At 43.1% G+C, this 26,804-nt stretch overlaps 1 protein-coding gene and 1 non-coding gene across 2 annotated transcripts in view; both read left to right on the top strand.

Annotated features, from left to right (window-relative positions):
• FRMD6 (FERM domain containing 6) overlaps positions 1-26,804 on the top strand; it is a 231,685-nt gene that overhangs the window by 9,404 nt on the left and 195,477 nt on the right. The window lies entirely within an intron of this gene.
• LOC122894924 lies at positions 17,912-18,013 on the top strand. The gene has a single exon (XR_006381918.1). It is a non-coding gene; the product is annotated as a U6 spliceosomal RNA (small nuclear RNA).

Here is a 26,804-nt window from a genome sequence, read left to right as displayed (position 1 = left end):
GAAACCTTGAATTTCTTGACGTGTAGCTAACTGTATCCATCTTTGGAAAGGGGGAAGTCATGCACCCCGCAACAGTGATATTTACTATGGAGCGAATATCGCTTTATCTGAAGTATCCCCTTTCTTGTCAAGTCCTTATTGTTGATGTAATAGAGGTTTAGTTTGTCCACTCATTGGTGCTGGTCAGGGAGGTGTCTCTGTCGTACGCTCCTTCCTGATACACCACGAGGGGGGATGTGGGGTGGCTTTTGAAGGAGCTGGCAGGGTGGAGAGCTCACGATCCTGTGGGTACAGCCAGAACCCTATTGCCAGAGAGCACTAGTCACTTCTGATTTGACATCCCAAGACAAGAGGGCTCGAAGGGAGCCAGTGAGAAAAGTAGACAGGAGTAAAAGAAAAGAGAACAATTTCTGGTCAGGTCAGAACAAGGTCGTCCTGCTGTGGGGTTGATAAGCTGGGGTTGTCAGCTACAGAAAAATGGGAGCCGAGAACGGACACATTTCTATCCCAGTATGACTCTCAAAAGCACTTTTCATCTTTCTAGGTAAAGATTTATTGAGAGGCTGATGAGAACAGGGCAGGCTAAAATTACCCAGATTTGTTTTATTCTGTTTTTATTTAACTTTAGACAGCAGCTGTCTGTCCTTTGAATTGAGCTGTTCAAATCCTAGCTGGGAAGCCAAGCAGCCGATGGCATGGTGCCACACCCCTTGTTCCTTTTCAGGTTCTGGGGCTTAAACCTGGCTCCTGGGAGCAGGTCTCAGGTTGCAGAGCTGTCTTAAGGCCCGCTTCAGTTAGGAATCCTTCCTCCGGCAACTGATAGTGCTTTTGCACTATCAGTTTTGGATCAATTTAGATCAATTTAGATCAATTTTGGATCTCCAGCAAGGAAGCAGAGCCCCCGGCCCCGAGACGGGGGGATGGTGCTTTATTGGTGTGATTTGAGGGAGCTCAGAAAGGCTTTTTTCCCCCCAAATAGCCCATTTGCCACACGAATAAGGAATCATTTCTTTGTGTTAGACAAATACCCTTTTTAAAAAAAAAACAAAAAATCTTATCCATTAAAAAGCAACATAAGATAGATAGCTTGATTTTCAAAATTTTATATGAACCAGCTACATTAGATGCATTCTTTTTCATAGCAATGTGGGCAACTATGGGTAAAGGGAACAGAGCTTCTGGGTCAGGGACAAGGATAAAGCATTGAATACAGGGTGGCAGGCCTGGATCCGGGGAGGGGAGGGACTCCTAAGAGTCTGTGTGCGGATCCTGAATGCTGATGCTTCCCCAAATCTACAGCCACAGCCACAGCCTCTCTCAGGGTCCCAAATCTATATTGAGACTCACCCTTGGATCTATCCATCTGAAGCCCATTGGGCACCTTAACTGTAGCGTATTCAAAATTGAATCCGTCTCTTCGTTTTTGCCCGAACTCATACTTTCTGTGCTCCAGGTTTTCTTGAACATCTCCCCTACATCCCCACCCAGTCACCAGTCCCTGAAAATCCTATCACCTCCAACTCTCTGCTCCTGTCCCCACTGCCCCTGACTTCTTTCCAGCTCTCAGCTTCTTCACACGGACAGTTGCGACAGGCATTTAATTGGTCTTTCGGCCTCTCTGTTTCTTTTTTCTTTTCTTTTCTTTCTTTCTTTTTTTTTTTTACTTCCTCCTTTATACCACTGCCAGAATTAACTTGCTGTATGTAAATCTTATCACTAGTCACCCCTAAAAATCCTTCCTTTCCGTGTCTGCTGTTGCCACAGAATAAAATCTCAACGGCATAGTGTCGTGCACAGAGCCCGTCCGTCTCAGTCTGGCATCCCACCCACCCTCCCTCCCTCCTCACTGGCCTTTGATTTCGCTTATGCTCTATCTTCTGCATTAAATAACCTGTTCCACCATTGCATCAAACCTATCGTAAATATCGCCACCTCTGTGAAGCTCCCTCCTGCTCCCTGAAGCCGCCCTCCTGCCCCCAGTACACCTTAAATCATGCCATTTCTGGAGTATGGATGTTGGGTGCGGTGCCGACCTACCGGAAGTGCTCCATTAATGTTTATTATTGAAGGAGAGAGATGCCGGTGGGAAAAGAGCCACAAGAGATGACGGAAGGTGCCAGAGGGAGAAGAAAAAGCCCCAAACGCCAAATTAGCCCAGTAAATGAGATATCACTTACAACCGTCAGACTGGAAAGGATGAATGAGACTCTCCATGCCCAGCCTCAAGGCCAGATGGAGGAGGAAAATGGACAGCTCCATTTGCTGTTGGAAGGATGGAATATTGGTAGATACTCACTGTAGGAAAATTTTGACAGGGTGCATCAAAGCTTTTAAAGATGATGGAAACTGACCCAGCAGGTCCATTTTGAAGAATCCATCTTAAGGGAATGCTCTGACAAGGATTTTTGTGGTATTTATGTAAAGACCCTTATTTTGACCAGCCGTGACGAGTGACATCTGAAATGTCTAACTAGAAGCAGTCGGTTAAAGAAGGCACAGCACATTTTTATCCTGGATGATTAAACAACCATTGAAAATGTTAACTTGGATCTATACTTTCTGACATGGAAGGCTAGAATGTGTGACCTACTATGGAGTGAAAATGTTGGTTCTAAAAATATACACATACTGTAATCTCACTTCAAAACACTAGCATAGAAAAAATCATGAGGAATAGGAACTAGCGTACCAACCGTGCCTATTCTCAGTCGGTGGTATTCTTTACCTTCTTCTAGATTTCCTGAATTTGGGGGGAACTAATCAGGAATTAGTTGTATGGTGAGGTGTACACACACAAATGCACATGCACACACTCCCAGTAAGGTTATTCCACCAATAGAAAGAACAAAGAAAGCCGAAGCTGGTGGACCGGCCAGCTTACCCTCACCACCAGGTCCCCGCTCCATAGTAGCCTCAGGGCAGGGCCTCGCTGGTGGACATTTAAGACAACTGAGAGGCAAATAGGGCCCTCCCTTTTCTGTTAATATCCAAGTTAGCCAAGAATCCTTTTGAGGATATTTGGAAAACAGCAGGGGCTAAATCAGTTAGTGGCCCTGAATGACTCAAGGCCATAAACCCTTTCTAAAATTCTACTACTGGGGAAAATCATTTTTACAAGGCTTCCCATCAGAAATCAGGTCTGGCTGAGCTAAAACCTACAGGAGCTGTAGAAGCTGATGACCCTCCTCTTTCCCCCACCAACACACTGTAGATCATAGAACGCCTGTTAATTTCCAATTCAGTTTGAAGTACTCCAGAGGATGTATGTTGGTGTTCAACACCACCCAGGGGAGCTGAAGTGGGTGGGTGGGGGGGCAGGCATTGCTGGGGTGATGATGCTAAATGCAAGATCCAGGCCATAGGATCATTCCCCAGACACACACCGCTGCTTGGCCCGACCCCCCGCACCAGACAGGAAGTCAGGAGACGCTCTTTTCTTGGTGCCTGAGAACAAAGTTACTCTGCCCTCCAAGTTGTTCTGAGCACCCAAACAGGCCTGAGCCCTGGGCCAGCAGATGGGAGCCACACATCCTTCGCTACTCCTTGCCTTCCATCATGACCCTTCAGGCTCTGTCTTGGACCCTGGAGCCAGCTTCTCCCCTCTGTAGCGCCAGAGAGCCTGGACAGTGAGAGGATGGGAGAGCACAGCGCCCGCTCTGTGCTCGCCGCTGCTGCTGCTGCTGCTGCGACTCCTGCTGGGTGACCCAGGATGGCCCTGCCTGGTGTTGCCTCTTCAGTGCTCCCTCCCTGTGGCCGCCCCAGCTCACCAATCTGGAGGCCCCAGAGGTGGCACTGGCAGCAGTTTAGCCAGAGTCTGTCCCCAGAGCAAATTGTTTGGGAGCTCTGCCAGCTTGTGAAGAAAATCTGCTTTGTGAACTGGGGAAGAAGCCTCCTTTATACTTTCTGCTAATCACGTTATTCACATAAGAGAGCGCTTTGGTGCTTCCTTCCTTTCCCACAAGCCCCTGCTTATTGGGGAGCCTTGAGGAGACCAGGGGGAGAAAGTGCACAGGTGGTGAACGATTGTCCAAAATATGAAGGAAACAGTAAAATACGTGTTCTAAGAAATGGTTCCATTTCTCAAAGGCTAAAGTATTTTAATAAACACACTTTCTCAGAACAGAATTATAAAAATGTTTAGCCTTAACTGGAAAGTTTATTGTGGCCCATTATAAGCAGTCCTCCCCCTTTGCAAAACAAACAGTAGCACGAGCTACGTCTTAAAAAGCAAACTGTAATTAACGTCTCTGGCCTACAAGGTTGATTTCTCTGTGATGTCTCTAAGTTGGTTTGATTTTCCCTGCCTCGACTTGTCCTTTCACTTTTGGCCTTTCTCTCTCCTCCCATACTCATGCTTCTATCTTGGGCCCTTTCTTCTCTTTCCTTCCCAGCATTCCCTTTCTGAAAAAGTGAGTAGAGACCAATGGCTCATGTATAATAATAAAAGAATGAGACTTTTATGTTAAATGGTATTTAAAAAGTCAAGAATAAATGAAAGGACACCCTTGAAGGAATGAGTTCAGGAAGTTTATGCACGTCACATCACTGTCCACCATTCTTCACAATGTTTACACAAATCCTCACTTGGAATTGCCTTTGGGGTTGATTTATAAGGTGTGTGCCTGCACACACACACACACAAATCAATCAATCAATCAATCTGTATGCTTTAATTTTGTCCCCTCTTGATTATGTTCCTTCTTCATTAGATTTGGCTCTAAATGACAAATTCTAAATGGAAAAAAAAAAATCACTCCAGAAGGACCACGATTTGCCATCAATAACAGTACACATATGTGTGTATATTTTAAATAAGACCTGAGGGCGTTCCCAGCAGAGGCAGTCCAGAATTGTTTTGTGGAAACAGAGCAACAACATTCAAGTCAGACATGGCACCCAAAGTGGCCATTTGGGAAGGCTGTGTTTCCTTTGGGTATATGCTCAGAGAAGTTGGATGGTGGGTTTTTGTGTGTGTGTGGTTTTTTTTTTTTAAAGATTTTGCTTATTTATTTGACAGAGAGAGAGATCACAAGTAGGCAGAGAGGCAGGCAGAGAGAGAGGGGCAAGCAGGCTCCCCACTGAGCAGAGACCCTGGGGCTCGATCCCAGGACCCTGAGATCATGAACTGAGCTGAATGCAGAGGCTTAACCCACTGAGCTACCCAGGCACCCCTGATGGTGTTTATTTTTTTAATCATCCTTGGGCCTGAGTAGGGAGGCCCCTGTGACATGGGCGATGGGCACTGGCGTTTACTGAGTGCATTCTCTGTGATGTGCCAGGCTCTGTGCTGAGCATTTCACATGCAAAATCTCATTTAATTCTCCCCACAGCCCTGTGAGAAAGCTGAGTTCTTCAGAGCAGGTGACTGTCCAGGGTCACACAACTGGGGAGTAGCAGACCTAGGATTTGGACCCATTTTTCTGACTCCAGGGCTCATTCACCAAGTCACCAACCAGAGGCAGTTCACTTGTTTCCTTTGTGCTCCAAACACATCCCTTGCCTAGAGCATCCAAGAGGGTGCTGCACGGACACACAGCCGAAGCTGCTCAGCGTTCAGCGAGTGAGCGTTCATGCCTGTCTTTTGTGCAGGTCTTTCTCCTTCGCTCTCAGTTTTCCCATTACATATATGTTTTTTTCAGGAATTTGTTTCAGGAATTTTAATGATTTCTAAAAAATCCAAGGATGTTTTATGACTACAGATTTTTTCTCTAACCAGCGGCTTCCTTTGTAGGTGTTTCTTCCTTGCCTCATAAACGAGATCTCTGTAGGAAGAGTTGCTACCACTGGCAGCAGGCGTTGTTTTCTCTGTGAACCTTAGAAGAAATCTTGGTACACATTCTCTATCATGTCTCCACCAATTCCACCAAATATGCCTGCAGCTGGTCTTATCTGGAAGTTGGAAATCTTTCTTTCCTTCAGGAATTGTACCTCGTGGCTAACTCTGAAGGATCCGTCTTCTCTGCCCTCTCTAATTTTCCCATTTTCCCACAGGCCTTTACAGTGACAGTATTATCTCTGACCTTTCTGTGTATATGCCCTGCTCCACACCTTTCTCCTTTCCTCTCTGCTTGGGATCCTCTGGAGGGCGTGACTGGATCTTCTCTTTCTTTCCGCCTCCTCCACGAGCAAGAGTCCAAAGTGAGTCTGGAGAGCGGGTTGACAAAGACTGTTAACTTAGTTGCTTTACTCACTTGCAACTCTGTCCCAAGTCCCTCCGAGAAGCCCCACTGCTTTTTAACCTACCTCCAGGCAGCTGTTTCTAGGTAAACATATTAAATGAGGAGCCGATGTTCCTCAAACAGAAGAGAGGCAGGGACAGATTTTAGAATCACTGACAGTATTTAGTCTCCAACTACAGTTTGTTTTTTTTTTTAACTTATAAATCCTGGTGGTGGTATTAGTACCAGCTTTTCAAAAAAGGGGGGAGAGATTGTGACTGACTCAAATAAAAGTATCCTACAGGCAGTGGCCATGAATTAATATGAAATATGAAGAGGAAGGTGATTCTGATAATACGAGTAACAGCTTTGATCAGGAAAATCCTTCAGGTTTGGGTGATATATGAAGATAACACATTTTAAATTGTGAGGGTACGCCATTATTAATGGGAAAGATGAATACTTTTTGTAGGTCATAGAACACATCACCTCATAAGCCATTGGGGCTTATGATAGAGTGATAAAATAATATAAGAGATTAGGGAACCCCATAAAGTCACTATTTCATAGGTGAACACATGGAAACAGTAAGAAGTTAGATTTCTTAGAAGGAAAAAGATTGGTTAAAAACTAGGATTAATAGAATAGTTCTTCTAATTAAATGATAAAGTCAACATATATATTTTATGCTTCTAGTAGTAGTACTTCACAGTGTATAAGTGCATGGGAATCGCGTGATCCTTTCAATCATTTTAGTCCCCTTTAACAGAGTTCTAGACATGAAGAACATTGAGGTTTGGGTTTTGCCTCTATGATAAGCCCAGACATTGAAGTCTAGCCAGGCTATCCTTCAAGTGCTTCATCTTTAAAGGGCTGTTATGGAGCTGGGGGTGGTGGACAGATAATAATTAGGCATAGTAAGGTGTTGTTGTAATTTAATTAATATTTATAAAGCACTCAGAGATCGTCAGATGAAAGGTGCTCATCCAAAGAACAATTATCTTACGATCTCTCCCATGCTCCTGCTCCAGGTTTTTCAGCCAAAGTAAAAGGGGTTAACCTGGAGTCTGGGAAGCTCTGCTACCAGAATTACGATGACGAGTGTAGACGTTAAGCTTGTCACCCCTTGTGCAGAGTGATGGTTTATTTTGGGTTGCCTGAAATGCTGCTGCAAATCACTGGGTCCCCAGGAGACAATGTCATATAATCCATCAAGCCTGCCAATGGGGAATTTTCTGTCTCAGCAAATCCTTGTCCTTAAAGCAGATTTAAGCAAGGAAGTCCCAACCTCGTTCTGATAGTTGGTGTAATAGTTCTTTTTTTTTTTTTTCAAGGTGGGTAAAAAGAACTAACGTCTTCAGGATATAGCACAAATGGGTAGACTCCAGTAGCCATGGTGGGGAGAAAAATTGGGAGAAAGGACAGCCTGTATGTCCCCTCTTTCATCCCTTATTTCTGGAACGTACCCCCCCCTTCTGGTCATGTGGCCAGAATGAAAGAAAAGCAAAGATTGGGGCTCAGTGGTGAGGTGACTGTAGTTGGCAAGAGAGGGCTCCTCTCTTGGCTGCCACAGTGTCTCTGGGAATGGGCACCTGTTCCTCCCCAGCACTGGGCACTGATATGTATTGGAAAAAATGCCCATTCATGGGCAGATGGGGAGGCCTACCTTTAACTCTTAAAATTAGGACTGACCAGTTTAGTTCAGCTCTAACAAATGCAGTGGGTGCTGCTGCGAAGGGGATCTCTGCTAGACTTTTTCGAAGTATCCCTGTAGGACCGTCTGCATGAGAGTCACCTGAAGAATGTCCTGATTCTGGGGGCCTGGGACTCTGCATTTTAACAGGCTCACCCACATTTGTCTGAACACAATACCCTGACCCACTCTTTGTTGAGATCATTCTTGGTTAAAAGGTTGTTTCCAGGATGCCTGTGTGGCTCAGTCAATTAAGCCTCTGCCTTCAGCTCAGGACAGGATCCCAGGGTCCTGGGATGGAGACCCCCCATTTGGGCACCCTACAGGGAGCCTGCTTCTCCCTCTGCCTGCTTCTTCCCCAAGCACAAGAGAGCTTGTGCTCTCTCTCTCTCTCTGGCAAATAAATAAATAAAATATTTTAAAAAAACGTTTGGTTCCAATAACCAAAACAGGCTGCATATTCTGATTGCCAAGAGAGGAGCCGTCCCTGTCAGCAGGAATATTAGGTGGCTGATACCTCTTTCGAGAAAATGCCACGTAAATTACTCATCAGAGAATACTGAGGAACTGATTCCTTTGGCTGTTCTTCTCAGCCCAGATCCACAAATCTGTCACATACTAAACACCTACTTTAAATACCCTATGCCAGGTCTTTGTAATGACTGCTTGGCTTTACAATGTAAAATATGGCTGGCAAAGGCAGGGGTGAAAGTTACTATGTTCCAAGAAAACTGGTACCCATTCAATCAATGTTCTCAGCTACTTCCTGAATCTATATTTTTAAACTAAGGAGCACCCATCTATCATTAGGACTTTTTCTAATGGCCCGGAGTCAGGTCTGGGTATCATCCAGTTAAACAGTAGCTCAGTTTTTGACCTGGGCTCAGGCATATCTGAAGTTCTATGTTATTATCACCCTTTTATTCATCCCCTGCTTTCCTCATTTATTCACGTCTGGTCCCTGGCATTTCCCCAGCTGACACCCCTCTCTGCTCTGTAATCCTCATTGGAAGCTAGCAATTTCAGCTTTCTCAGCTCCCATAATGGAGGGAAAGCCAGCAGGAGCCAGCTGTGGGATATCAGAGAAGTGACACAACCTCTCTGAGCCTCAGTGGCTTTATTTGTGCACATGACAAGAATAATCCTTGCCTTGCCAGGATGAAATCAGATAACGTATGTTAAGTATCCTGCCTCATACCCGGCCCATGGAAGGTGCTCGGAATGTGATACAACATCACGCTCATCCTCTCTGGGCCGTTAGCCTCCCTCCCCTACGTGTCTCCGCCTGTCATCTAACCTGGGAGGCGACCTAATCACGATCTAGCTGGGCAGAGAGAGGGGGAATCATTCTCAAAGCACTTCTTCACCCTAGCACATTCTTCAGAAGTCATCTCCCTCTCAACAGTTTTTAAGATAAACTGTTAATAAAGGCAGTTACTAAGACTATGATGACAAGAAGAGAAAGGAAGCAATATGAGATGCAAAACATGTGGGGAGTGTTCTTGTGGATACTACTTTTTTTTTTTTTCCCTAATCTGTCTTCTCTCTCATCAACCAATAGCAATTTACATGTGTACCTTGGGTCCCTGACCCTCTGATTCAACCACGATGGTGTCCCTACCTCCTCTCCTAGAAAAATGCCTCTTTGGCTCTTTTTCTTAGGTTGTGCTGTCAGATGGGAACAGAGCCTTATCTCGTATTCCTCCTCATTCCGTGGTCTGAATTCAGTTCTGATAATGAAGTTTTCACTTGTTCCCAAATTCCAAGGTACTCTACCCCACTCCCGTTCTTATAAGCCACATCTTAGCTCTGCCTTTGTCCCATTTCAGAGTACTGGTTCTGGGACATACCTTTGTCTCTTGCTACTCAGACCTGCCTATCTCTGCCAAGACCTTTGCTCAGTAGCGGGGTCTCTGTTCTCCATCTTTTTAAATTGTTTTTTTAATTTTTAAAGAGAGAGAGAGAAAGCGTGTGTATGCGTGTGTGTGTGTGTGTGTGTGTGTGTGTGTGTGTGTGTGCTCACTTGAGGTAGGGGAAGGATGTCACAAACCCGAGATAATGACTTGAGCCAAAATCAAGAGTCAGATACTAAACCACTGAGCTACTCAGGCTCCCCCATGGCTGGGCCCCACCTCCCTGTTGTGCCCCCATATCTAGAATAATTGGGCCCCCCTCTGTTGGAACCCTGAATGGAGGTATTCATGCTCCCTGGACACAGGGTCTTGGTCAGACAGAATCTCCACTATCACTTGGGCCTACCTCCCACCACCCATCTTGACCTTAATCGCAAATTTGCTCCTCCTTACTGCGTGGTCTTCAGTGTTCAGTTCTAGCCAGGACACCAACTGCTGGAAATAGGCAGCCAATGACGCAGGGAGATGCTGTCAGGAGACAGAGTAGCTGAGTTGCTACTGATGTTTCCAAGGAGACCCATCCCTTGCCTCCTCGAATAGCTGTGTTAAAGAAAACCATCAGGGAGGCTGAATTTTTACCACTAAATGACATAAAATCTCTTTACTGAGAGCCTCAGCAGCGAAGTTTGAGGAAAAACCAGTTGCTAACACAAATCCAATGTGAGAAGCTTTAGACCAGCAGAGTTTGAAGCACCAAGTGTCTGAGATGCTGCAAAGTAGTGACTATTGCAATGCAAAGGACTCCTGGGTGGCACTTTCTAACCCTCCAGGAGGTCACTGTACTGATCACCACTCCTAAACGTCAGGGCATGTTGGCTGCTGTCCATCTTAACTTCATCTTTTAGCTCTGAGCCAGACCATACTGGGCAGAGGGGAAAGTGCTCACATCCGGGAGAACATGGAAGTTTCTCCTCCTGCCAAAAATTTGACCACTGGTCAACTTTGTGCCATGGAGTCCCTCCTCTAAGGACTAAACTCAGCTGTTATGCATCCCAAGATACCCTCTTTAAAAAAGAAAACATGTTCCACTTGAGTTGAATAATAGAGTCTCCATTTGCAGGGATTGGATTTTAGGTTAACACTTTGCTATCCAGGCAATTAGACACATGGCCCATTTACATGGGGGACCCGTAGGAGGAAAGAGTGTCAGCGTGCACCGATTCAAGTGTCTACTCTAGAATACAGCTTAGGAAGAAAAGACATCAGAGATGGGAAAGGAGTAGGGCAATCAGAAACCAATGTACAAACAAACTGGAGCCTCCAGATACCTTCACGTAGAAGCAAAGTGAGTGTGTGTGTGTGTGTGTGTGTGTGTGTGTCTTTGAGAATGAGGTGAAATACTAACTCCCATTTGTCTGTATATTTGTATTTGTATTTGTCTGTCATAACTCTTCAGATCCTTGTCATCTTGGGTGTGTAAAAAAATAAGAAAGTGCTTGTGCTTCCTTAAATACAGACAAAATGGACATATTCTTAGTCTCAAATAGATAGGAAAAGCTGTGGGCTTAGAACTTCATGTGTTTATTTTTTGATGGCACTTAGAATAAAATGTTCCAAATTTAACATTTAAAAGGGAACAAACAAACTAACCCATTATGCAAATAGTATTATGGGATGGAGAGTCCCTGGGCGAAGGAAGATAGATGTATTTATAATCGCATTTTAATCTTCTCCACTGGAAACAATTCCTTGTCTGTTTTAACTTGATGCCAGTCGGAACTGAGAGATGGTGACTTAAATTTAGAACTTGGTCAAGATGGCTATCAATTGCCTTAACTATAAAGGATCTTGTAATTTTGCCTCCAAATTGTAATGTCATTTATAATTCCCTTTGTCATTACAGATAGATGTTGTGTTATAAAGGACTGAATGAGGAGCTTTGTTGCATACTTTAAATTATTATTTTTGTCATGAAAAATGCCTAAAATTCGAAACTGGGAAATAACAGGGACAGTTAAGGAAACAATCTGTAACTGATGTTCTCCTCCCTTTAAATTACATATTCCAATGGTTTATTTATAAAAGTTGACCGATCCAGTTTGACTGTTTCCATACATATAAGACCATATCTCTCCCCTGAGGAGTTTGCTGTCAGTCATTCTAACAGCAATAATGAGTTTTCCAATCCCGACCAGCTGGAATCAAAGCTCTAAAGTCCTCAATTCCGAGTGAAGATTATAGATATAGATTGTCACATAAATATAAAAATTCTTAATGAAGCAGTAATAAAGAGAGTGTTTCTCTTTCATGCAGCTATTACAGACACCAATTAAAATGCAGAAATATAGCTATTGGAGAAAGAGAGATTATATTATATTTTTCTTTATCATAGCTCTCAACTGTTGACAGGAAAGATAGAATCTCGAATTTTGTCCAATGACCCAGCCTCTGTCCTTGAATTTTCCTTTACCTTCTTTACACTTTACCTTCTACAAAACAGTGGCCTGACAATGGAATCCTATTACAGCAGTCATGGCCGCCCACAGCCATGCTTGCCGTTGAAAATCATTCTTCAAATACAAGAAGGTTTTCCAGTATGTCCTGATGTGATAGCTCACAGATAGCACTGCCTCACTTTGTTCCTTGGAGAGATGAACAAAGGTGATGAAGAGCTCTGTGGTCTTTCCTCCTAAGTTCCTGTCTATACCTATCAAGCGCCATTGTCCTTCGGAGCATACCAAGGCAATGAAGTTACTGATGTGCCTCAGCTAAGGAGTTCCTCTTGGACAACTGGAACATAAAAACAATTAAGGAAGTTTCATCTGTGTAAAAGAAAAAAAGCCTCTCTGCATGTTCCAGTTAATTTCTTATAAAATAGGGTTTGTAGAGAAAAAAGAATTTGAGGGTTCACGGGGTCATGATTTCCAAGGGGCTCATTCCTATGGAATTAAGTGAAGCTTTGTATCAAAGATTTGTTTTAAAAATTGAGCTTTCTTTAATACTGTTCAGAGTGTACCATAAAAATACACTATAGTAAGGATAATTTACCTCCTCTCATGGCACAAAAAAGGGATTTTATTTGAAAATCAAGAGGAAAAGAGAAATGTACACTTAGATATACCATCCATGGCACCCCATCAAGTAAGGGGGTCATCCTCCAAGGGCAGCAAAAAAGAATATTAGAATCCAACTAGTCCACTTCATTATTAAGTAGCTGTAAAATCTTGGGCAAGACACTTTCATCCTCTGAACCTCACTTCCAACTCTATATAATGGGGAAATGTACCGACACTCCTTGTGGCTACCTGCCAGGAGTATTTTAAGGACCCAATAAGAAAATATATATGAACCTCTTTTATAAACTGTACTAAATATCCTGTGTTATAGTGATAGTTTTCTTCTTATTATTAATCTTATCTCTGATATAATCTAAGAAGAAACTAACTTCCTTGTGACCCTTCTCATTTCTGAGGTCCCATGTATTTTCTCCCACTTTGGGAAATTTTAACCATTAGGAAAAAAAATGGTAGAAGCCCCACTCTTCAGTTGTGACTGACTTCCTAACTAGGATGTTACTGGGAGAGCTGGATTGCTTCACTGTTATCATAGTGTGGTTTTTCCTTGAATGGCCGTAGCTATTTGCTTATAGCTTTCCCATTAGAGAAAACCTTGGTCTCAGAGAAAACACAGGAAACTGGGGTGTGTTCGTGGCTCAATGGGTTAAGCCTCTACCTTTGGCTCAGGTCATGATCTCGGGGTCCCGGGATAGAGCCCCGAGTCAGGCTCTCTGCTCAGCAGGGAGCCTGCTCCCCCTACCCCTGCCCCCCTCCTGTCTGCCTACTTGTGTTCTTTCTCTCTCTGTCAAATAAATAAATAAAAATCTATAAATAAATAAATAAATATTTAAAAATTAAAAAAAAAAAAGAAAGCATAGGCAAGGCAGCTTTCTCTGACACTTCATTCATGCATGGGTGTGTACAATCATTCATACATTAACTACATTAACAAATATTTATGTGCCAAGCACTGAGCACAAGAGAATGAAGAAGATTCCTATGGTCAAGATGGCTCATTGTTCCACAAGAATAAACTAAAAGTTTTGATACGTGGTATTCTAGATATTTCTTGCTTTTCTGACACAATATGTGGCATATGGTACATTTTAACAAATATTTTCTACAGGAAGTGAATGAAACACAGGCCACTAGCTTTCTTAGAAGAGAGGACAAACTCATGGGGTTCCGATTTTGAGAGCCAAAGAGAGGGTTGAGTTTTCTAAGTCAATATACCAGAGATTTCCACTCCTGAAATCTAGAGCAGATTCAATTTTCATATTACTTTCCCAGTGCAACAAGGAGGTCATGGTGACCCTTACACTGCGATGAAATAGTGTTTGTGCCCTGCTGATTCATTCTGTGAAATGGGGAAGACTTCTTGTGGAGAAGTGTTGGGAAGAAAGGAAAGAAATGAAGATGGGCACTGAGGCAGAAACTCCTGGTAGTACAGAATTTGGAGAGATATACCCCTGGTGAATTTTATGCTTGATAATCCCTGGGACTCTTTGCCTCAGACACATTATCAGTCACTGTGGAATAGGCAACATGATTTCCCTTGGTATTACAGCTTAAGAGATATTCACTGTAGTCATTAGCAAAGCTTACTTGTAAACAGATATGCCTGCCAGGTTCTAAGGATAGGTATTATCCAAAACTCCTGCTCTTCAAAAGACAGCATTAAGAAAATGAAAAGGGCAAAGCACAAAATGGGGAAAAAAATATTCACAGTACCAATATCTGTGAAAGGATCTGTCTTCAGATGTATGAAGAAGTTTTATCACTAAATAATAAAAAAGACAACCTAATTTAAAAATTACCAAGAGATTTGACACAATACTTCATCGAAGAAACACATTTAAACATTTTAACCTCATTGGTCATTGGCAAGGTACAAATCATATACTACAATGAAATGCCACCATACACCAACTGGAATGGCTGAAATTAGGTAAAATGTGGAGTGAGCACTCTCATACACTGCTGATGGGAATGTAAACTGGTGCGACCACTTTGGGAAAGAAGCAGTTTCTTCTAAAGTTAATCAAATGTACCCTATGACCCAACCCCACTCTTAGCTATTTTACTCAATATAAATGAAAATATAAGTCTGCACAAATATTTATATATGAACATTCACAGCAGCTTGATTCTTAATGTCCAAAAACTGGAAACAATCCAAATGCCCACCAAGAGGTAAATGAATATATGAAGTGTGCTAGATCCATAAATGGAATTAAATCCAGGACTTAAAAGGAATGGACTATTCATTTATGCAACGAGATAGATAAATCTCAAAAGTATTAGGTTGATCAAAAAAAATGAACAAAAACATGCATACTTTATAATGCCAAAAGAGATAAATCTAATCTATGGTAACAGAAAGGAGATCAGTGGTTATCTGTGGATGGGGGTGAGGAGCATTACAAAGAGAGCGGCGGGAACTTTTTGAGGTAATGCAAATGTTCTGTACCCCGAGTGAACTTCTGATGGAAGTGTATACTTATATAGGTGCATTTTACCATATGTAAGCTAGAGCACCAAAAGGTTGATTTTAAAAACTGACATCACGAAAGGACATACATTAATGTACTAAAGTAGAACCATGAGACACAGTATCTATATTACGTACAGTTCATAGTAAAGTGAGTACCTTTACTATAATAGAATGTAAGAGCTAAAATAAGATTGGAGGCATACCCGAATGTTTATAGCAGCAATGTCCACAATAGCCAAACTATGGAAAGAACCTAGATGTCCATCAACAGATGAATGGATAAAGAAGATGTGGTGTATGTATACAATGGACTACTATGCAGCCATCAAAAGAAATGAAATCTTGCCATTTGCGATGACGTGGATGAAACTAGAGGGTATCATGCTTAGCGAAATAAGTCATTCAGAGAAAGACAACTATCATATGATCTCCCTGATATGAGGAAGTGGAAATGCAACATGGGGGCTTGGGGGATAGGAAAAGAAAAAATGAAAGAAGATGGGATCGGGAGGGAGACAAACCATAAAAGACTCAATCTCACAAAACAGGCTGAGGTTTGCTGGGGGGAGGGGGGTCAGGAGAGGGTGGTTGGGTTATGGGCATTGGGGAGTGTATGTGCTATGGTGAGTGCTGTGAAGTGTGTAAACCTGGCGATTCACAGACTTGTACCCCTGGGGATAAAAATACATTATATGTTTATAAAAAATTTTTTTAAATAATTAAAAATTTAAAAAAAAGATTAGAGTGCATAATTTGAAGGAAGTGTCACTTGAATGTTCTTTTAATAATCATACTGATATGCCTCAGAAATGAAGCACAATGCATTTGAATCTCCAGGGGACATTTACATATTTATGTATTTTATCTTCCAATAGAGAGTATATAGCCTTAAAAACAAGGACTGCTGTCATTTTTATTTAAATTTAGAAAAGAATTTGGAAGACAAACATTGATTTGTTGATAGAGGTAGGCAGGTTAAGAAACTTAAATTCAAGTTCCCCAGCCAAGAAGTAGGTCTTAAGTTCAGCCAAAAGGGAAGGAAGGAGGAGGAGGCAAAAAGAGCCTTTCAGGGGCCAACTGTTTTGAAATTATAAATTTTCACTAAAGAGATGCCGTGATATGATGGATTAGTCTCCCAGGGATGCCAAGTTCAATGAGTTGCTCTGTGCACTTTGTAGACACAAATCCCAGCCATGGCCCCATCTTCTCCTTTTTTTCCCCTGGAATATATCTTGGGTCTAAGTCTCACATCTCTTCTATAGAAAACACTGAGACTCCTTCACTCAGGGATGAGCTAGTCCAACATAGAGCCCTTCCTTCCTAGGCTCTTGGCATTGTAACTGGCACATGGGAAGCTTATTATACATTGTGAAATGAAAAGAACTGTTCAAAAGTTCTTTTTTCCTACTTTCCTTTAACTTACCAAGACCAGTTTGTGAAGAGCAGAAGTGGTATTTATTTACCATAAGGGCTTATCTCTGGACAAATTATATTTTTGGTCCCATCTGGTTTAAGCCCATTTATGCATGTAGACTTTTCTCTGAGTGGTGCAGAGAACTCATTTAGCACGCAATTGAAATTATGGAGTGTAGATTGAGTGTTTTTAACTGTAGTAATCATTTTCAATATACTAGGATTAAAGGTCATTTACATGACTCATCCGTGGAAATACAGAGTGAAAAAATGATGTTCTTAGTTTAGTTGTTCCTTAGATTTGTTCTTCAGCAGGATTTTAAAAGTGGCTTAAACACACCTCACACTGATTTATCCAAGACCACTCATCAAATCAAAAATGGATTTATATATAAAATGTCTTATTTCTAAATGCCAGAAAATAATCTTGGCTTAACCTCAAAAGTTTAGGTTATGAATGACATGCAAACAATATCATTTTTAGCAGGTTTTACATGTGGCTATTTTTACGTAAAGACATAAATCCAGAGAGCAGGGACAGGGTGAAAGAACAAAATGGTGACCAATTTAAACATAGCCTCTGTAGCCGGGCTTTCATGTTTTTCTTCCTTCCTTCCCTTCTTTTTTTTTTTTTTTTAGATTTTATTTATTTATTTGACAGAAAGAGACAGAGAGAGCAGAGAGAGAGGGAACACAAGCAGGGGGAGTAGGAGAGGGAGAAACAGGCTTCCTGCCGAGCAGGGAGCCTGATGTGGGGCTTGATGTGGGGCATGATCTCTGGCTTAATAACTGAGCCACCCAGGAGCCCCGATTTCACATTTTTCAATTAGCTTTGTCGGTTAGGTTCCTGGCCGTCATATTGATGTTATAAAATCATGTGGCATGATGTTTTGGGAGTAGTGGCACTATAATGAGAATGACTGTTTTCCCTTCTACATTTTTAAAAAGTGCTCTAGGAAATGGGGCATGAATTTAAAACCAGTCACAGCATCCACACCTTAGCATCTTCCTAAATACATAAGTTTGACAAATTTGCACAAGTGTACCCCTTTGGGGATTTGGAAAGAGAATGCTTGCCCCTTTCCCTGGACTGAAAATACTTTCTATGTCAGAAATTCCTCCAGCAACTAGAGAAAGTTAGATTTGGCCTGAAGGACTCAGACTGAAAAGAAATCCTGCTGTGGGCAAAGTTAAAATATAGTAGAAATTGAAAACGCAACATGTAATATAAAATTTTATGTACAATATTTCAGCAACATTTGTACCCAGATTGCAACAATACAGGAAGATTAGCATGGCACCTGTGCACCGATGACATGCAAATTCTTGTGTGCTTCTCATTTTACAAAAATATAAGTTATAGATGTGATCTGTGTTGGATAAAAATTATACAGAAATACAACACAGTGTAAACAATGATTCTCTCAGGGAATTAGGGCTATAATTTTGAAACCTCTCTGTATTTTAAAAAATTTTCTGCCATAAGGTTGCAAAAATTCATAATCAGAAAAAATTTAAAAGGCATTTAAATACAAAATATATTCATTCAAGCTATCTGACTACCTAAATGTATTTATTTATTTTTAAAGATTTATTTGTTTCAGAGAGAGAGAGACAGCACAGCAGGAGGGGCAGAGGGAGGGAGAGAATCCCAACCGACTCCATGCTGAGTGGGGAGCCTGATGTGGCACTCAACCTCACGACTCTGAGATCACGACCCAAGCCATAACCAAGAGCTGGACACTCAACTGTGTCACCCAGATGCCCCAACTACCTAAATTTAAAAGCAGTGTTGATAAAAGTGAGTTAAAATTCTTTTTTTTTTCGAGGCGCCTGGGTGACTCAGTCTGTTAAGCATCTGCCTTTGGCTCAGGTCATGATCCCAGAGTCCAGAGAGTGAGCCCCACATCGGGCTCTCTGCTCAGTGGGGAGTCTGCTTCTCTCTCTCCCCTGCCCCTCACTTGACTTGTGCTCTCTCTTGCTTGCTCTCTCTCAAATAAATAAATAAAAACTAAAAAAAAAAAAAGAAAAAAATTTTTTTTACCTTAAGTACCTTAAGGAAATGACTTTCTAGCTATTTTTCTTTCATTTTAATTCCAGTACAGTTAACACAGTGTTACATTAGCTTCAGGTGTACAATATAATGATACAACAGGTGAAAAGATGCTCTGCATCACTCATCATCGGGGAAATGAAAATGAAAACCACCATGAGATATCGCCTCACGCCTGTCAGAATGGCGAAAATCAAAAGCACGATAAATGTTGATGAAGATGGGGAGAAAGAGGAACCCTCCTTGTGTACCATTTGTGGGAGCACAAGCTGGTGCAGCCACTGTGGAAAACAGCATGGCGTTCCTCTCAGGCTTGTTTGTGTTTTTGTTTTTAATTTTATTTTTTAAACGTTTTATTTATTTATCTAACATCAGTTAATTAACATATACTGTATTATTCATTTCAGAGGGCGCCTCGGTGATTCAGCAGTTGTATATAACACTCAGTGCTCATTACACCATGTGCCCTCCTCAGGCTCGTTTTTAAAGAGTCCTCTCCCTTCACATGATGTTACACTTCTTGCTGCTTAATTTTAATCCCAAGAATGTATTATCCTGGTGGATCTCTCCCCCCCTTCTGCCCCCTCCTGTGCTCCTCACATCACAATCACTGACCTCCTTACTTTCACTCATCTTACGCTTCTTCTGGAGTATGGCACACAGTCACACACACTCCCATATGCTTGCTTTAAAGGGAACATCATAAAATAGAAAAGATTTATTATTTTTATTCTTTTCTTTAAAAGATCTTATCCATTTATTTGAGGGAGAGAGAAAGGGAGAGTAAAAAAGGGGAGAGAGAGGGAGAGGGGCAAAGGGAGAAGCAGACTCCCCAAGGAGCAGGGAGCCCGGTGTGGGGCTCGATTGCCGGACCCTGGGATCATGACCTGAGCTGAAGGCAGATGCTTGACTGACTGAGCCACCCAGGCACCCTTATGTTTGTCCTTTTAAGAGGAGATCACATGCATCCCTTGCAATGTTCTCTGACAGGCACAGATTCTGCCTTCAGAAAGCGGAGTCTTTCAAAGATGGTTGAGTAAATACAAAGGTGCAAGTGGATGTTATAAGCGCCGTGAGGGGGTGAGCTCAGAGTCCTATGGAGGACACAGGAGGGGTCAAGAAGCAAGCTAAGGAGGAGACGTCTCTTCTGAGACCTGTAGGACAAGAGGAGTGAGCTGTGTCTTCTGCACAAGTATGAGTAGTAAGCCATACATTGGTCCTCCCCCAGCCTTGTCCCTGCTCTTCATAGGGACTGTCTTCTATAACTTCTATAGACTGACTGCAGTCTATAACCAGACGGTCAAAGAGACACAGTAGAGAATGAGTACTTTGCACTCAAGCCGTAATTTTCTTCAAAAGGTAGAGAAGTCACTCTGTCTTGCTTCCGCCCTCACTCTCATCCCTAAACGCGCAGGACTTCCAAAGCTAGCACTTCTTTATTTGAAGATGTCCTCTAGTGTCTGGAGCCTGCTTTGTCAGCCATGACATAGGCAAGAAATGTCAGGGAATGACTGTCCTCCAGAAGTAGAGAGGACAGGAACTGGGACAGGAATTCCCCGTCTCCCTTGCTCCTTGCAGGGATGCCTGGGAGGTGCGTGTTTCCCCAGAAATAAGCTCTGGTTGCCCATGGTGATGACTGCTTTTCCTTCCCTGTCACCTTATGGTGCTCTCTTCATCTTCTGAATAAGCCTCTCAATATCTCAAATCTTTGCTCCAGCAACCACGTCTGAGGGAAACCAAATTAAGGTTCACGAACAAAGCACATTTGCCAACTAACCAAGCATGGCTTCTCGTACCGTCCCTACACTCCTTTCACTCTCCGCCTGGATACTCTCCTTCTGTGTGCACGGCTGTCACAGCACTCAGCTCACCACTCGCCCTTCCTCTCCCAGGGCATTTATAAGGCTTTCGAGAACATGGATTATGTCTCTCATCTCTCTATTTCCAGGACCTCCATAAAGACTTAATGGATTTCCTGTGAGCTTTGCGATCGTTGTCCAGGGAAGATGTCTCGGCTCAGGATATTTTACAAAATACCTGGCAAGAAGGACAAGGTGAATGAATCTGGAGAATGTTCTGGAAGAGAGGCAACCCTGAGAACTTTTCCACAGTAAAACTGAACCCCTGCCCATGGATAAAGCACATGCATTACTATGCTTCACCTTCCCTGCCTCTAAAGTGAGGGTTAAGTAACATTTGCCATGACTGAGTGTCAGAGAGCGCTTTGAGGCTTCAACGAGGCTCTCTATACAATTAAAATAGTAGCCACTGTCCCATCATGTAAATAGTCTCATTGGAAGAGATCATGCATTCCTCATCACAGAGGAGTATTTTTATATTCACTGAACATCTTTCATCTGAGAACATCACCACGGTTTGTAAACATCAACTCTGTATTCCCTATGACAACATGCAGACTGGTCCTTCACATGAATTGATAAACCAGGGCCTGAAATAGCTAAACAGCTTGTTCCAAAACCTCCAGAGTTGGGGCAGGAAACAGGTCACTACAGGAAAGTTAGTCATCAAGAGATAGCCCTATGTAAATATTTGGGTAAATGAGGCAAATAGATCAGATAGGCAGACCCTTGAGGAAAGTAGCTCTCTTTCCTTCCTCTGCAGCCTACAGAAGATGGGGTATCTAGAAAAATCTTCATGGAATAGCAGGTTTCATGAATTATGAAAACCCTACAAAATATTTAACAGTTGCTTTGTGCTGAGAAGCTACTCTCTGTGCATTCCAAAGATGCCCATTCAAATGTCCCTGTGTATTTTATGTTCCTGACAATAAAGAAAACAGTACCTTCCAGCCTGATAAAGAGGGAGGGCTGCTGCTCTACCTCAGAGAAGACAGATGGGTGAGGCATCCATTAAAGGAGCTTCCATTACAGGAAAATATGATCCTTCTGTCTCAGCATCTGTTCCGCAAATGGCGAGGGAACCTTTTGTCAAGTCTCGGGGGCAGGCCCACAGGTCAGCAGTTGCCAGGCCCTCTGGCTTGTGCCCTGCTGGGCAGGTGAATTCCCACTTTGGCCAGTGGAGCACCAGCCGCGAGGTGAGAGTGCCTTTGTGGCTTCCAGACACAGAAAGCACCAAAGTCACATTATTGATACCATGACACACAAACCACCAGGAGCACCAGAAACTGGGAGATTCTTACCTCCGTCTGCTGTGTGGCTTTGAGAAAATCACTTTATCTTTCCATTTCTCAAGCCCTCGGCTAAGATGAGGAGTTTTAGCCAGATCTGTAACTTTCGATCCGTACCCCCCAAACCCTGCATTTCAGGAGATTTCTCAAAAGCCACTAAAAAGGGTCCAAAAGGCAGAGCACCAAGGTCCCCTACCTAGCTACAACCAGCTACCTCACCTTTTTTTTTTTTTCCCCTTTTTTATATATTGAGTGTCTGTGTAAGATTGCATTTGGGGAAAATGAAAAATTTCTTGCTTTAAAAAAAAAAATTAGAAAGTTTAGAAATCACTGGCCCTGATAATCTGCTTTTCCTAACTTTGAAAACATAAAAGAAATCATGAGATAGTTCTGATATACTATGATTTTTTTCTAGCAGAGCAGAACGGGATCATGTCAGTGCACAGGGACCTTCCAGAAGAGCTAGTCAGTCAGTGGAGGAGTAACCAAGAAGTTGTGCGGAGTCAACACCCTCACTGCCATTGATGCCCACTTGCCAGGAAGGGCTCTGCAGAACTTTCAGGGCAAAAGGTGTTGCTTTCTCCTCTTTTAACTTGGTGGTAAGGGTTCTCCCATTCTACAAGCACCCATCCCTCCTTTCATATTCGAGAAACTGACTATAACAAGCACAGTCATTCTTTTTGAGACACCCAGCAGTTAACAGTGTGTCTCGTGGGCCACACCAGTGGAACAGCCCACAGATGGAGGAACATGGTGTTTTGTATTTCTTTTCATGCCTTTCCTCTAACTGGGAAAGGAAACTAACACTTCAGACTGTCTGAAAGCACATTAATTTTGGTACCAAATTCCTTGGGCTTAAAATCCCAAGGATTTATCAGTTTTTTGTTCTTGGACAAGTCACTTAAATTTTCAATGTTATTTTACACATCCCTAGAGAAAAGAGTAGCAATGACAACACCAACAACAATAACACCTACCTGTCTTTCGAGATTATGACAATTAGAGTTAATATGCACATAGCACATAGCAAAGTTCCTCCCATTTAACAAGTGCTACGGAGGCATGTGGGTGGTGCAGTTGCTGGAGCGTCTGACTCTTGATTTTCACTCAAGTCATGATCTCAGGGTCCTGGGGTCGAGCCCCACATCGGTCCCTATGCTCAGCGGGCATCTGCTTGAGATTCTCTCTCTCTTTCTCTCCCTGCCCCTCCCCTTGCATGCTCTCTCTCTTAAATAAATAAATCCTTTTTTAAAAAAAAAAAGCTGCTACAGAAGTGTGAAATACAAATGCACACACACATATATTGATATTTTAATATATAAATCCTATAAAGTATATTTATATACATTTATATATATTTTTTTATTTACACATACATCCCTAAAGAGCTGAGGTATGGGACCAGGCATTTTATCAATCTGGTCCCTGTGTCTGTATCTGTGTATTTCTTACATACTCCTGAGCAATTGCTCCACCCTTATGGGTAAGAAAAAGAACTGAGCTTTCTCTCCAAGCAAGCAGCAGGTGTCTAACTGAGGGTTTGGCTTCCTAGCCACTGCATTTCGGCACAGATCGTCCGAGGCAGCCCTCCTGGCTGAGGCATCCGGCAGCCACACCTCATAACGAAGAAGGCACACAGTCCATTCCACTCTTTCCTCTAGCTAAAGTGCACATTTCCTGTGACTGGAACAAATGCCAGACCACAGAATCTCAGAGAGATTTAACTGCTTACTCCCAGCTTTGTGACACGATGCGTTGGGTGAGCCCCCTGCATACAGACTGCCATGCCTGGATTCCCCGCCTACCAGCTCAGGAAGAGCCAACTGTTAGTTTTCAGCAATTTGGTGAGGCCATTGTTAAACGAAGCCACTCTGAAAAATTAAGTTGTGTAAACTTGCAATTGCATAGATTAGATTCCAAACGAAGGTAATGAATACTAAACTCAAGCAGGTTCTAGTTGTTTCCCGAGGTATTACTGTTCTGTCTGCTCCCGGGGGATGGCAGGCGCACCGTGCAGCCGCATGCTGCTGGGCATCTCTTCCCAGCACCATCTTCCCTTTCGTGGGGTCACGCTGGAAGCTTCATGTTGCCGTGGTAGGATTGCTTGCGCTGCAGAAACCAGCAAATGCTGCAGATGAGGGTTCGGCTTATTGTTTCATTGATCATGTAGACTTAGTTATGGGAAAATGTTAATAATGGTGATTCAACTTAAAAGTGTGTTGCATCTTCCTCAAGATATTTATTGATCTGTCTTATTCTATAGCGTAGAAGCCTGGCAGATCCCACCTTAATGAAGAAATCAATGTTAAGGTCACAGGTAATGAGATCTGTAAACATAAGTGACCCCTGATGCTCTTAGTCTTTGCTCAAGTGACTTTTCTAGGCATAGGAGCCATACTCTGCCTTTCTACCCTCTTTGCCGGGGTTAGCCTGCAAAAGTCACAGTTTTCTGGACCCACTTTTTCCCTTCTTGCCTTTTATGCCTGGCCATCCCTCTACTACTGTCTGGAATGACTTCTCTCTTCCTCTCTACTCCGAGGAATCTTGCCATTTTACCAAGCACATGGTTAATTTTTTTTACTGGTACATGAAGCTCTCCATGAAGACACCTGCAGTCTTTATTCCTGCAATTCCTCTATTGTTTTCTGTACTGTTACTTCCTATGTACCATTCAGGGATTACATGATCTATTGGACTGCTGAAGTGTGTGTGTGTGGTACCCTTCACCATGACTTCAGGCCCATAACAGCAGAGAATACCTCTAACTACTTCCCGAGCTTCTGTAAATCACTCCAGAACCTTCGTGTATATTCAGTAAATCCTTGTTGACTGCTTTTAAAAAACAACCGGACACCGTAACTGAAGTTATAGATTTTATGATTTTCTTCAGCCTTAACCTTTAATCTTGAAGCAAACATCTCTAGGAAGTTTTTACTTCTGAGTCTTCCAGATGGAAATATCAACATCATTGATTTTCGTAGACTCTATCATCCATTGTTTTTTGTCCTAAAAACCACAATTAGCTACCTAACGGCGACGGCAGTAAGAAGACAGAGCTCAGCCCTAGGTTATCTCCAGGCCCACTCAACCTCATTTTGTAAATCTTTGTTAACCCAGTGCCTGGCGTGCTGCCTGGCTCTTATTAGGCTTGCAGTAAATGCTGTAAATGTTATTAAGCCCTTTGAGGGCCGAAACACTGCTATGAGGTCACTCTGAAGAATGTTCCCCTGGAACAGTTTGGAAACGGCTGTCTTTTATGAACACGAACTGTGTCTGTCTCTTCTGTGTCTGCCAGATGCTTGGGTTACACAGCATGTACGGCTCTCAGCTTTACCTCAGGACAACCCAATGGCAAAGAGAGTACACTTTAGGAGAATCACAATGTCACATGAACAAAGCCAAGCCCTGCCTGGGTTTTCTTTGTGCTTCAAAGAGAGCCTGAATTTCTTTCTGGGAAAGGGCAGGTTGGTAGGGAACTGATCTACCAGAGGGCCTTTGGCTAGTATCCAGCCGTATTTATGGGATTTATCTCTTAGGGTGGTTTGATTTACAGAAAAGTTGCCTTAAAAAAAATAAATAAAATGTTGGATAAAAACAGTTTCATGTTACATTTACATGAGTTGCATAAATGATTTTTCCTGAGGCCAGGAGCTCAGAGTCTGAGTAAGACGCCAGCATTTTGTGAGAGCCTGATGCGTGGCCATCAGGGTGGCCTCTCTGTTTTGCACACTGCCTGACCTCCTGCTCAGTCTCACCAAATGTTGGTGACCTTGGACCCGTTCACCAAATGAGACACATCAAGATAATTGTCTCCAGATATTTCTGCCCAGTTTGTGAGACCCACTAATTCCCTCTTTTAAAAAAGGAACATCCTCTTGAACTCGGTCAATAAATGTCGTGTTCTCCAAATGACACTTCTAGGGCCTTGGGCCCAGGTTCACGCCCTTTCCCAGGCCACCATCCTTCTCCTCTAGGCTGTGTTCACACAGCGCCTCTGGGCCCTGCCTGAAGTCATGCCTCTGTGTCCTCGTCTCCACGCACCGGCTCGACTCCCCCTGTTTTCAGTTTCCCTTGCAGCCTCCTTTCCTCAGGGCCCAGCCCTGTACCTCTGTCAGCTGAGGTGAGACCGATAGGAGGGAAGTGTGAGGAGGAACAGCAGCATCGGCGCTCCCAGGTGGGTCGGGAGAGAACCCAGTTTGCAGACGTGCGTCGCCTGGTGTCCTGCGTGGGTGAGGCAACTCTGCCAGCCCCTTGCACAACCAGGGAGGCGCGTCAGTGAGGGTGGGGGCATGCAGGGAACACACCCCGTGCCAGTCTGCCTGCAGGGACTTGTTCACGCAGTTCAGATGGCTGGAGACGAGTTCATTTCAAAGGCTACTAGCTGGTTACTTTTCCCTGAACCACACGCTTCAACCCACTTCCTCCTCGCATGCCGCCATTTCCCACTCCACATCACAGCTGAAGAGAGGAAGGGTTTGGTCATCGGACCCCCATCAACGAGGGCTTTGACCATCAGTGCTCAGTACTCAGTCCCAACAGTGCTGGGTGGTTGGAGAGTGAGTAAGGTCTTGATGGCTGGTCATTTTTTGAAGAAGAATAACCTAGACCCTGGCTTCTTCTTGGAAGGACAATCTGATATGCTTGCTTTTGCTTTTTAAAACCTTTCTACCTCTCCTGCTTTGAATACCTGTCAGGTCTGTATAAATATCACGGTCTCTCCTCTCCCCACACAGCAGTCACTTTATTCAGCTTTTCCTTCTCTCACATCCTACTTACAGGGGGTCGTCAGTGTCACAATCCTTCCCCGAAAACCGGGGATTTAAATTCTCAGCCTTCCAGAATGGGCAAATACTTGCTTTGTCATGAGAAAAATCAATATCCGCCACCACAGGAAGTGGGGCAGAGAGCAGCTGGGCAAAGGGCTCCCCTGCAGCTT

This window comes from Neovison vison, chromosome 13 (assembly GCF_020171115.1).
Source record: "Neovison vison isolate M4711 chromosome 13, ASM_NN_V1, whole genome shotgun sequence".
NCBI lineage: Eukaryota > Metazoa > Chordata > Mammalia > Carnivora > Mustelidae > Neogale > Neogale vison.
The sequence above is the reverse complement of the archived record's forward strand: the minus strand, read 5'-3'. Positions and strand labels throughout refer to the sequence as shown.